Source organism: Scyliorhinus torazame, chromosome 20 (genome assembly GCF_047496885.1).
Source record: "Scyliorhinus torazame isolate Kashiwa2021f chromosome 20, sScyTor2.1, whole genome shotgun sequence".
In the NCBI taxonomy this organism is placed as follows: Eukaryota; Metazoa; Chordata; class Chondrichthyes; order Carcharhiniformes; family Scyliorhinidae; genus Scyliorhinus; species Scyliorhinus torazame.
The window spans coordinates 132098549-132110929 of NC_092726.1; positions in this window are offsets into that span (position 1 = coordinate 132098549).

Consider the following 12381-nt stretch of genomic DNA (forward strand, 5'->3'; position numbering starts at 1 on the left):
TATATTTTAAACATCTTCCAGGCCGAACATGGCTAAAGTTTCAACAACTTCCCGGCTGAGCATGGTTATATTTTAAACATCTTCCAGGCCGATCATGGATATATTTTAAACATCTTCGAGGCCGAGCATGGCAAAAGTTTCAACATCTTCCAGGCCGAACATGGATATATTTTAAACATCTTCCAGGCCGAGCATGGATATATTTTAAACATCTTCCAGGCCGAGCATGGATATATTTTAAACATCTTCCAGGCCGAGCATGGATATATTTTAAACATCTTCCTGGCCGAGCATGGATATATTTTCAACATCTTCCACGCCGAGCATGGATATATTTTCAACATCTTCCAGGCCGAGCATGGATATATTTTAAACATCTTCCTGGCCGATCATGGGTATATTTAAACATCTTCCAGGCAGAGCATGGATATATTTTAAACATCTTCCAGGCCGAGCATGGATATATTTTAAACATCTTCCAGGCCGAGCATGGCTATATTTTCAACATCTTCCAGGCCGAGCATGGATATATTTTAATCATCTTCCAGGCCGAGCATGGATATATTTTCAACATCTTCCAGGCCGAGCATGGATATATTTTAAACATTTTCCAGGCCGAGCATGGATATCTTTTAAACATCTTCCAGGCCGAGCATGAGTATATTTAAACATCTTCCAGGCAGAGCATGGATATATTTTAAACAGCTTCCAGGCCGAGCATGGATATATTTTAAACATCTTCCAGGCCGAGCATGGCTAAACTTTCAACATCTTCCAGGCCGAGCATGGATATATTTTAAACATCTCCCAGGCCGAGCATGGATATATTTTCACCATCTTCCAGGCCGAGCATGGATATATTTTAAACATCTTCCAGGCCGAGCATGGATATATTTTTAACATCTTCCCGGCCGAGCATGGATATATTTTAAACATCTTCCAGGCCGAGCATGGATATATTTCAAACATTTTCCAGGAAGAGCATGGCTGAAATTTCAACATCTTCCAGGCCGAGCATGGATATATTTTAAACATCTTCCAGGCCGAACATGGATATATTTTAAACATCTTCCAGGCCGAGCATGGATATATTTTCAACCTCTTCCAGGCCGAGTATGGCCAAAGTTTCAACATCTTCCAGGCCGAGCATGGATATGTTTTAAACATCTTCCAGGCCTAGCATGGATATATTTTATACATCTTCCAGGCCGAGCATGTATATATTTTAAAAATCTTCCAGGCCGAGCATGGATATATTTAAAAAATCTTCCAGGCCGAGCATGGATATATTTTAAACATCTTCCAGGCCGAGCTTGGATATATTTTAAACATCTTCTAGGCCGAGCAAGGCTAAACTTTCAACATCTTCCAGGCCGAGCATGGATATATTTTCAACATCTTCCAGGCCGAGCATGGATATATTTTAAACATCTTCCAGGCCGAGCATGGATATATTTTAAACATCTTCCAGGCCGAGCATGGATATATTTTAAACATCTTCTAGGCCGAGCAAGGCTAAACTTTCAACATCTTCCAGGCCGAGCATGGATATATTTTAAACATATTCCAGGCCGAACATGGATATATTTTAAACATCTTCCAGGCCGACCATGGCTAAAGTTCAACAACTTCCCGGCCGAGCATGGTTATATTTTAAACATCTTCCAGGCCGAGCATGGATATATTTTAAACATCTTCCAGGCTGAGCATGGCTAAAGTTTCAACATCTTCCAGGCCGAACATGGATATATTTATAACATCTTTAGGCCGAGCATGGATATGTTTTAAACATTTTCCAGGCCGAGCACGGATATATTTTAAACATCTTCCAGGCCGAGCATGGATATATTTTAAACATCTTCCAGGCCGAGCATGGATATATTTTAAACATCTTCCAGGCCGAGCATGGATATATTTTAAACATCTTCCAGGCCGAGCATGGATATATTTTAAACACCTTCCAGGCCGAACATGGATATATTTTAAACATCTCCCAGGCCGAGCATGGATATTTTTTCAACATCTTCCAGGCCGAGCATGGATATATTTTCAACATCTTCCAGGCCGAGCATGGATATATTTTAAACATCTTCCTGGCCGAGCAAGGCTAAACTTTCAACATCTTCCAGGCCGAGCATGGATATATTTTAAACATCTTATAGGCCGAACATGGATATATTTTAAACATCTTCCAGGCCGAGCATGGCTAAAGTTTCAACAACTTCCCGGCTGAGCATGGTTATATTTTAAACATCTTCCAGGCCGATCATGGATATATTTTAAACATCTTCGAGGCCGAGCATGGCAAAAGTTTCAACATCTTCCAGGCCGAACATGGATATATTTTAAACATCTTTAGGCCGAACATGGATATATTTTAAACATCTTCCAGGCCGAGCATGGCTAAACTTTCAACATCTTCCAGGCCGAGCATGGATATATTTTAAACACCTTCCAGATCGAGAATGGATATATTTGAAATATCTTCCATGTCGAGCATGGATATATTTTAAACATCTTCCAGGCCGAGCATGGATATATTTTAAACATCTTCCAGGCCGAGCATGGATATATTTTAAACATCTTCCAGGCCGAGCATGGATATATTTTTAACATCTTCCAGGCCGAGCATGGATATATTTTAAACATCTTCCAGGCCGAGCATGGATATATTTCAAACATTTTCCAGGAAGAGCATGGCTGAAATTTCAACATCTTCCAGGCCGAGCATGGATATATTTTAAACATCTTCCAGGCCGAACATGGATATATTTTAAACATCTTCCAGGCCGAGCAAAGATTTATTTTCAACATCTTCCAGGCCGAGCATGGATATATTTTAAACATCTTCCGGGCCGAGCATGGATATATTTTAAACATCTTCCTGGCCGAGCATGGATATATTTTCAACATCTTCCACGCCGAGCATGGATATATTTTCAACATCTTCCAGGCCGAGCATGGATATATTTTAAACATCTTCCTGGCCGATCATGGGTATATTTAAACATCTTCCAGGCAGAGCATGGATATATTTTAAACATCTTCCAGGCCGAGCATGGATATATTTTAAACATCTTCCAGGCCGAGCATGGCTATATTTTCAACATCTTCCAGGCCGAGCATGGATATATTTTAAACATCTTCCAGGCCGAGCATGGATATATTTTCAACATCTTCCAGGCCGAGCATGGATATATTTTAAACATTTTCCAGGCCGAGCATGGATATCTTTTAAACATCTTCCAGGCCGAGCATGAGTATATTTAAACATCTTCCAGGCAGAGCATGGATATATTTTAAACATCTTCCAGGCCGAGCATGGATATATTTTAAACATCTTCCAGGCCGAGCATGGCTAAACTTTCAACATCTTCCAGGCCGAGCATGGATATATTTTAAACATCTCCCAGGCCGAGCATGGATATATTTTCACCATCTTCCAGGCCGAGCATGGATATATTTTCAACATCTTCCAGGCCGAGCATGGATATATTTTAAACATCTTCCAGGCCGAGCATGGATATATTTTAAACATCTTCCTGGCCGAGCAAGGCTAAACTTTCAACATCTTCCAGGCCGAGCATGGATATATTTTAAACATCTTATAGGCCGAACATGGATATATTTTAAACATCTTCCAGGCCGAGCATGGCTAAAGTTTCAACAACTTCCCGGCTGAGCATGGTTATATTTTAAACATCTTCCAGGCCGATCATGGATATATTTTAAACATCTTCGAGGCCGAGCATGGCAAAAGTTTCAACATCTTCCAGGCCGAACATGGATATATTTTAAACATCTTTAGGCCGAACATGGATATATTTTAAACATCTTCCAGGCCGAGCATGGCTAAACTTTCAACATCTTCCAGGCCGAGCATGGATATATTTTAAACACCTTCCAGGTCGAGCATGGATATATTTTAAATATCTTCCAGGCCGAGCATGGAAATATTTTCAACATCTTCCAGGCCGAGCATGGATATATTTTAAACATCTTCCAGGCCGAGCATGGATATATTTTCAACATCTTCCAGGCCGAGCATGGATATATTTTCAACATCTTCCATGTCGAGCATGGATATATTTTAAACATCTTCCAGGCCGAGCATGGATATATTTTAAACATCTTCCAGGCCGAGCATGGATATATTTTAAACATCTTCCAGGCCGAGCATGGATATATTTTTAACATCTTCCAGGCCGAGCATGGATATATTTTAAACATCTTCCAGGCCGAGCATGGATATATTTCAAACATTTTCCAGGAAGAGCATGGCTGAAATTTCAACATCTTCCAGGCCGAGCATGGATATATTTTAAACATCTTCCAGGCCGAACATGGATATATTTTAAACATCTTCCAGGCCGAGCATGGATATATTTTCAACCTCTTCCAGGCCGAGTATGGCCAAAGTTTCAACATCTTCCAGGGCGAGCATGGATATGTTTTAAACATCTTCCAGGCCGAGTATGGCCAAAGTTTCAACATCTTCCAGGCCGAGCATGGATATGTTTTAAACATCTTCCAGGCCGAGCATGGATATATTTTATACATCTTCCAGGCCGAGCATGGATATATTTTATACATCTTCCAGGCCGAGCATGGATATATTTTAATAATCTTCCAGGCCGAGCATGGATATATTTTAAACATCTTCCAGGCCGAGCATGGATATATTTTCAACATCTTCCAGGCCGAGCATGGATATATTTTAAACATCTTCCAGGCCGAGCATGGATATATTTTAAACATCTTCCAGGCCGAGCATGGATATATTTTAAACATCTTCTAGGCCGAGCAAGGCTAAACTTTCAACATCATCCAGGCCGAGCATGGATATATTTTAAACATATTCCAGGCCGAACATGGATATATTTTAAACATCTTCCAGGCCGAGCATGGCTAAAGTTCAACAACTTCCCGGCCGAGCATGGTTATATTTTAAACATCTTCCAGGCCGAGCATGGATATATTTTAAACATCTTCCAGGCTGAGCATGGCTAAAGTTTCAACATCTTCCAGGCCGAACATGGATATATTTATAACATCTTTAGGCCGAGCATGGATATGTTTTAAACATTTTCCAGGCTGAGCACGGATATATTTTAAACATCTTCCAGGCCGAGCATGGATATATTTTAAACACCTTCCAGGCCGAGCATGGATATATTTTAAACATCTTCCAGGTCGAGCATGGATATATTTTAAACATCTTCCAGGCCGAGCATGGATATATTTTAAACACCTTCCAGGCCGAACATGGATATATTTTAAACATCTCCCAGGCCGAGCATGGATATATTTTCAACATCTTCCAGGCCGAGCATGGATATATTTTCAACATCTTCCAGGCCGAGCATGGATATATTTTAAACATCTTCCAGGCAGAGCATGGATATATTTTAAACATCTTCCTGGCCGAGCAAGGCTAAACTTTCAACATCTTCCAGGCCGAGCATGGATATATTTTCAACATCTTCCAGGCCGAGCATGGATATATTTTAAACATTTTCCAGGCCGAGCATGGATATATTTTAAACATCTTCCAGGCCGAGCATGGGTATATTTAAACATCTTCCAGGCAGAGCATGGATATATTTTAAACATCTTCCAGGCCGAGCATGGATATATTTTAAACATCTTCCAGGCCGAGCATGGCAAAACTTTCAACATCTTCCAGGCCGAGCATGGATATATTTTAAACATCTCCCAGGCCGAGCATGGATATATTTTCAACATCTTCCAGGCCGAGCATGGATATATTTTCAACATCTTCCAGGCCGAGCATGGATATATTTTAAACATCTTCCAGGCCGAGCATGGATATATTTTAAACATCTTCCTGGCCGAGCAAGGCTAAACTTTCAACATCTTCCAGGCCGAGCATGGATATATTTTAAACATCTTATAGGCCGAACATGGATATATTTTAAACATCTTCCAGGCCGAGCATGGCTAAAGTTTCAACAACTTCCCGGCTGAGCATGGTTATATTTTAAACATCTTCCAGGCCGATCATGGATATATTTTAAACATCTTCGAGGCCGAGCATGGCAAAAGTTTCAACATCTTCCAGGCCGAGCATGGATATATTTTAAACACCTTCCAGGTCGAGCATGGATATATTTTAAACATCTTCCAGGCCGAGCATGGAAATATTTTCAACATCTTCCAGGCCGAGCATGGATATATTTCAAACATTTTCCAGGAAGAGCATGGCTGAAATTTCAACATCTTCCAGGCCGAGCATGGATATATTTTAAACATCTTCCAGGCCGAACATGGATATATTTTAAACATCTTCCAGGCCGAGCATGGATATATTTTCAACCTCTTCCAGACCGAGTATGGCCAAAGTTTCAACATCTTCCAGGCCGAGCATGGATATGTTTTAAACATCTTCCAGGCCGAGCATGGATATATTTTATACATCTTCCAGGCCGAGCATGGATATATTTTAAAAATCTTCCAGGCCGAGAATGGATATATTTTAAACATCTTCCAGGCCGAGCATGGATATGTTTTCAACATCTTCCAGGCCGAGCATGGATATATTTTCAACATCTTCTAGACCGAGCAAGGCTAAACTTTCAACATCTTCCAGGCCGAGCATGGATATATTTTAAACATATTCCAGGCCGAACATGGATATATTTTAAACATCTTCCAGGCCGAGCATGGCTAAAGTTCAACAACTTCCCGGCCGAGCATGGTTATATTTTAAACATCTTCCAGGCCGAGCATGGATATATTTTAAACATCTTCCAGGCTGAGCATGGCTAAAGTTTCAACATCTTCCAGGCCGAACATGGATATATTTATAACATCTTTAGGCCGAGCATGGATATGTTTTAAACATTTTCCAGGCCGAGCACGGATATATTTTAAACACCTTCCAGGCCGAGCATGGATATATTTTAAACATCTTCCAGGCCGAGCATGGATATATTTTAAACATCTTCCAGGCCGAGCATGGATATATTTTAAACATCTTCCAGGCCGAGCATGGATATATTTTAAACACCTTCCAGGCCGAACATGGATATATTTTAAACATCTCCCAGGCCGAGCATGGATATATTTTCAACATCTTCCAGGCCGAGCATGGATATATTTTCAACATCTTCCAGGCCGAGCATGGATATATTTTAATCATCTTCCAGGCCGAGCATGGATATATTTTAAACATCTTCCTGGCCGAGCAAGGCTCAACTTTCAACATCTTCCAGGCCGAGCATGGATATATTTTAAACATCTTATAGGCCGAACATGGATATATTTTAAACATCTTCCAGGCCGAGCATGGCTAAAGTTTCAGCAACTTCCCGGCTGAGCATGGTTATATTTTAAACATCTTCCAGGCCGATCATGGATATATTTTAAACATCTTCGAGGCCGAGCATGGCAAAAGTTTCAACATCTCTCAGGCCGAACATGGATATATTTTAAACATCTTTAGGCCGAACATGGATATATTTTAAACGTCTTCCAGGCCGAGCATGTCTAAACTTTCAACATCTTCCAGGCCGAGCATGGATGTATTTTAAACACCTTCCAGATCGAGCATGGATATATTTGAAATATCTTCCATGTCGAGCATGGATATATTTTCAACATCTTCCAGGCCGAGCATGGATATATTTTAAACATCTTCCAGGCCGAGCATGGATATATTTTCAACATCTTCCAGGCCGAGCATGGATATATTTTCAACATCTTCCATGTCGAGCATGGATATATTTTAAACATCTTCCAGGCCGAGCATGGATATATTTTAAACATCTTCCAGGCCGAGCATGGATATATTTTAAACATCTTCCAGGCCGAGCATGGATATATTTTTAACATCTTCCAGGCCGAGCATGGATATATTTTAAACATCTTCCAGGCCGAGCATGGATATATTTCAAACATTTTCCAGGAAGAGCATGGCTGAAATTTCAACATCTTCCAGGCCGAGCATGGATATATTTTAAACATCTTCCAGGCCGAACATGGATATATTTTAAACATCTTCCAGGCCGAGCATGGATATATTTTCAACCTCTTCCAGGCCGAGTATGGCCAAATTTTCAACATCTTCCAGGGCGAGCATGGATATGTTTTAAACATCTTCCAGGCCGAGTATGGCCAAAGTTTCAACATTCCAGGCCGAGCATGGATATGTTTTAAACATCTTCCAGGCCGAGCATGGATATATTTTATACATCTTCCAGGCCGAGCAAGGATATATTTTATACATCTTCCAGGCCGAGCATGGATATATTTTAATAATCTTCCAGGCCGAGCATGGATATATTTTAAACATCTTCCAGGCCGAGCATGGATATATTTTCAACATCTTCCAGGCCGAGCATGGATATATTTTAAACATCTTCCAGGCCGAGCATGGATATATTTTAAACATCTTCCAGGCCGAGCATGGATATATTTTAAACATCTTCTAGGCCGAGCAAGGCTAAACTTTCAACATCATCCAGGCCGAGCATGAATATATTTTAAACATATTCCAGGCCGAACATGGATATATTTTAAACATCTTCCAGGCCGAGCATGGCTAAAGTTCAACAACTTCCCGGCCGAGCATGGTTATATTTTAAACATCTTCCAGGCCGAGCATGGATATATTTTAAACATCTTCCAGGCTGAGCATGGCTAAAGTTTCAACATCTTCCAGGCCGAACATGGATATATTTATAACATATCTAGGCCGAGCATGGATATGTTTTAAACATTTTCCAGGCTGAGCACGGATATATTTTAAACATCTTCCAGGCCGAGCATGGATATATTTTAAACACCTTCCAGGCCGAGCATGGATATATTTTAAACAACTTCCAGGTCGAGCATGGATATATTTTAAACATCTTCCAGGCCGAGCATGGATATATTTTAAACACCTTCCAGGCCGAACATGGATATATTTTAAACATCTCCCAGGCCGAGCATGGATATATTTTCAACATCTTCCAGGCCGAGCATGGATATATTTTCAACATCTTCCAGGCCGAGCATGGATATATTTTAAACATCTTCCAGGCAGAGCATGGATATATTTTAAACATCTTCCTGGCCGAGCAAGGCTAAACTTTCAACATCTTCCAGGCCGAGCATGGATATATTTTCAACATCTTCCAGGCCGAGCATGGATATATTTTAAACATTTTCCAGGCCGAGCATAGATATATTTTAAACATCTTCCAGGCCGAGCATGGGTATATTTAAACATCTTCCAGGCAGAGCATGGATATATTTTAAACATCTTCCAGGCCGAGCATGGATATATTTTAAACATCTTCCAGGCCGAGCATGGCAAAACTTTCAACATCTTCCAGGCCGAGCATGGATATATTTTAAACATCTCCCAGGCCGAGCATGGATATATTTTCAACATCTTCCAGGCCGAGCATGGATATATTTTCAACATCTTCCAGGCCGAGCATGGATATATTTTAAACATCTTCCAGGCCGAGCATGGATATATTTTAAACATCTTCCTGGCCGAGCAAGGCTAAACTTTCAACATCTTCCAGGCCGAGCATGGATATATTTTAAACATCTTATAGGCCGAACATGGATATATTTTAAACATCTTCCAGGCCGAGCATGGCTAAAGTTTCAACAACTTCCCGGCTGAGCATGGTTATATTTTAAACATCTTCCAGGCCGATCATGGATATATTTTAAACATCTTCGAGGCCGAGCATGGCAAAAGTTTCAACATCTTCCAGGCCGAGCATGGATATATTTTAAACACCTTCCAGGTCGAGCATGGATATATTTTAAACATCTTCCAGGCCGAGCATGGAAATATTTTCAACATCTTCCAGGCCGAGCATGGATATATTTTAAACATCGTCCAGGCCGAGCATGGATATATTTTAAACATCTTCCAGGCCGAGCATGGATATATTTTAAACATCTTCCAGGCCGAGCATGGATATATTTTTAACATCTTCCAGGCCGAGCATGGATATATTTTAAACATCTTCCAGGCCGAGCATGGATATATTTCAAACATTTTCCAGGAAGAGCATGGCTGAAATTTCAACATCTTCCAGGCCGAGCATGGATATATTTTAAACATCTTCCAGGCCGAACATGGATATATTTTAAACATCTTCCAGGCCGAGCATGGATATATTTTCAACCTCTTCCAGACCGAGTATGGCCAAAGTTTCAACATCTTCCAGGCCGAGCATGGATATGTTTTAAACATCTTCCAGGCCGAGCATGGATATATTTTATACATCTTCCAGGCCGAGCATGGATATATTTTAAAAATCTTCCAGGCCGAGAATGGATATATTTTAAACATCTTCCAGGCCGAGCATGGATATGTTTTCAACATCTTCCAGGCCGAGCATGGATATATTTTCAACATCTTCTAGACCGAGCAAGGCTAAACTTTCAACATCTTCCAGGCCGAGCATGGATATATTTTAAACATATTCCAGGCCGAACATGGATATATTTTAAACATCTTCCAGGCCGAGCATGGCTAAAGTTCAACAACTTTCCGGCCGAGCATGGTTATATTTTAAACATCTTCCAGGCCGAGCATGGATATATTTTAAACATCTTCCAGGCTGAGCATGGCTAAAGTTTCAACATCTTCCAGGCCGAACATGGATATATTAATAACATCTTTAGGCCGAGCATGGATATGTTTTAAACATTTTCCAGGCCGAGCACGGATATATTTTAAACACCTTCCAGGCCGAGCATGGATATATTTTAAACATCTTCCAGGCCGAGCATGGATATATTTTAAACATCTTCCAGGCCGAGCATGGATATATTTTAAACATCTTCCAGGCCGAGCATGGATATATTTTAAACACCTTCCAGGCCGAACATGGATATATTTTAAACATCTCCCAGGCCGAGCATGGATATATTTTCAACATCTTCCAGGCCGAGCATGGATATATTTTCAACATCTTCCAGGCCGAGCATGGATATATTTTAATCATCTTCCAGGCCGAGCATGGATATATTTTAAACATCTTCCTGGCCGAGCAAGGCTCAACTTTCAACATCTTCCAGGCCGAGCATGGATATATTTTAAACATCTTATAGGCCGAACATGGATATATTTTAAACATCTTCCAGGCCGAGCATGGCTAAAGTTTCAACAACTTCCCGGCTGAGCATGGTTATATTTTAAACATCTTCCAGGCCGATCATGGATATATTTTAAACATCTTCGAGGCCGAGCATGGCAAAAGTTTCAACATCTCTCAGGCCGAACATGGATATATTTTAAACATCTTTAGGCCGAACATGGATATATTTTAAACATCTTCCAGGCCGAGCATGTCTAAACTTTCAACATCTTCCAGGCCGAGCATGGATGTATTTTAAACACCTTCCAGATCGAGCATGGATATATTTGAAATATCTTCCATGTCGAGCATGGATATATTTTAAACATCTTCCAGGCCGAGCATGGATATATTTTAAACATCTTCCAGGCCGAGCATGGATATATTTTAAACATCTTCCAGGCTGAGCATGGCTAAAGTTTCAACATCTTCCAGGCCGAACATGGATATATTTATAACATCTTTAGGCCGAGCATGGATATGTTTTAAACATTTTCCAGGCCGAGCACGGATATATTTTAAACACCTTCCAGGCCGAGCATGGATATATTTTAAACATCTTCAAGGCCGAGCATGGATATATTTTAAACATCTTCCAGGCCGAGCATGGATATATTTTAAACATCTTCCAGGCCGAGCATGGATATATTTTAAACACCTTCCAGGCCGAACATGGATATATTTTAAACATCTCCCAGGCCGAGCATGGATATATTTTCAACATCTTCCAGGCCGAGCATGGATATATTTTCAACATCTTCCAGGCCGAGCATGGATATATTTTAATCATCTTCCAGGCCGAGCATGGATATATTTTAAACATCTTCCTGGCCGAGCAAGGCTCAACTTTCAACATCTTCCAGGCCGAGCATGGATATATTTTAAACATCTTATAGGCCGAACATGGATATATTTTAAACATCTTCCAGGCCGAGCATGGCTAAAGTTTCAACAACTTCCCGGCTGAGCATGGTTATATTTTAAACATCTTCCAGGCCGATCATGGATATATTTTAAACATCTTCCAGGCCGAGCATGGCTAAACTTTCAACATCTTCCAGGCCGAGCATGGATATATTTTAAACACCTTCCAGGTCGAGCATGGATATATTTTAAACATCTTCCAGGCCGAGCATGGAAATATTTTCAACATCTTCCAGGCCGAGCATGGATATATTTTAAACATCGTCCAGGCCGAGCATGGATATATTTTAAACATCTTCCAGGCCGAGCATGGATATATTTTAAACATCTTCCAGGCCGAGCA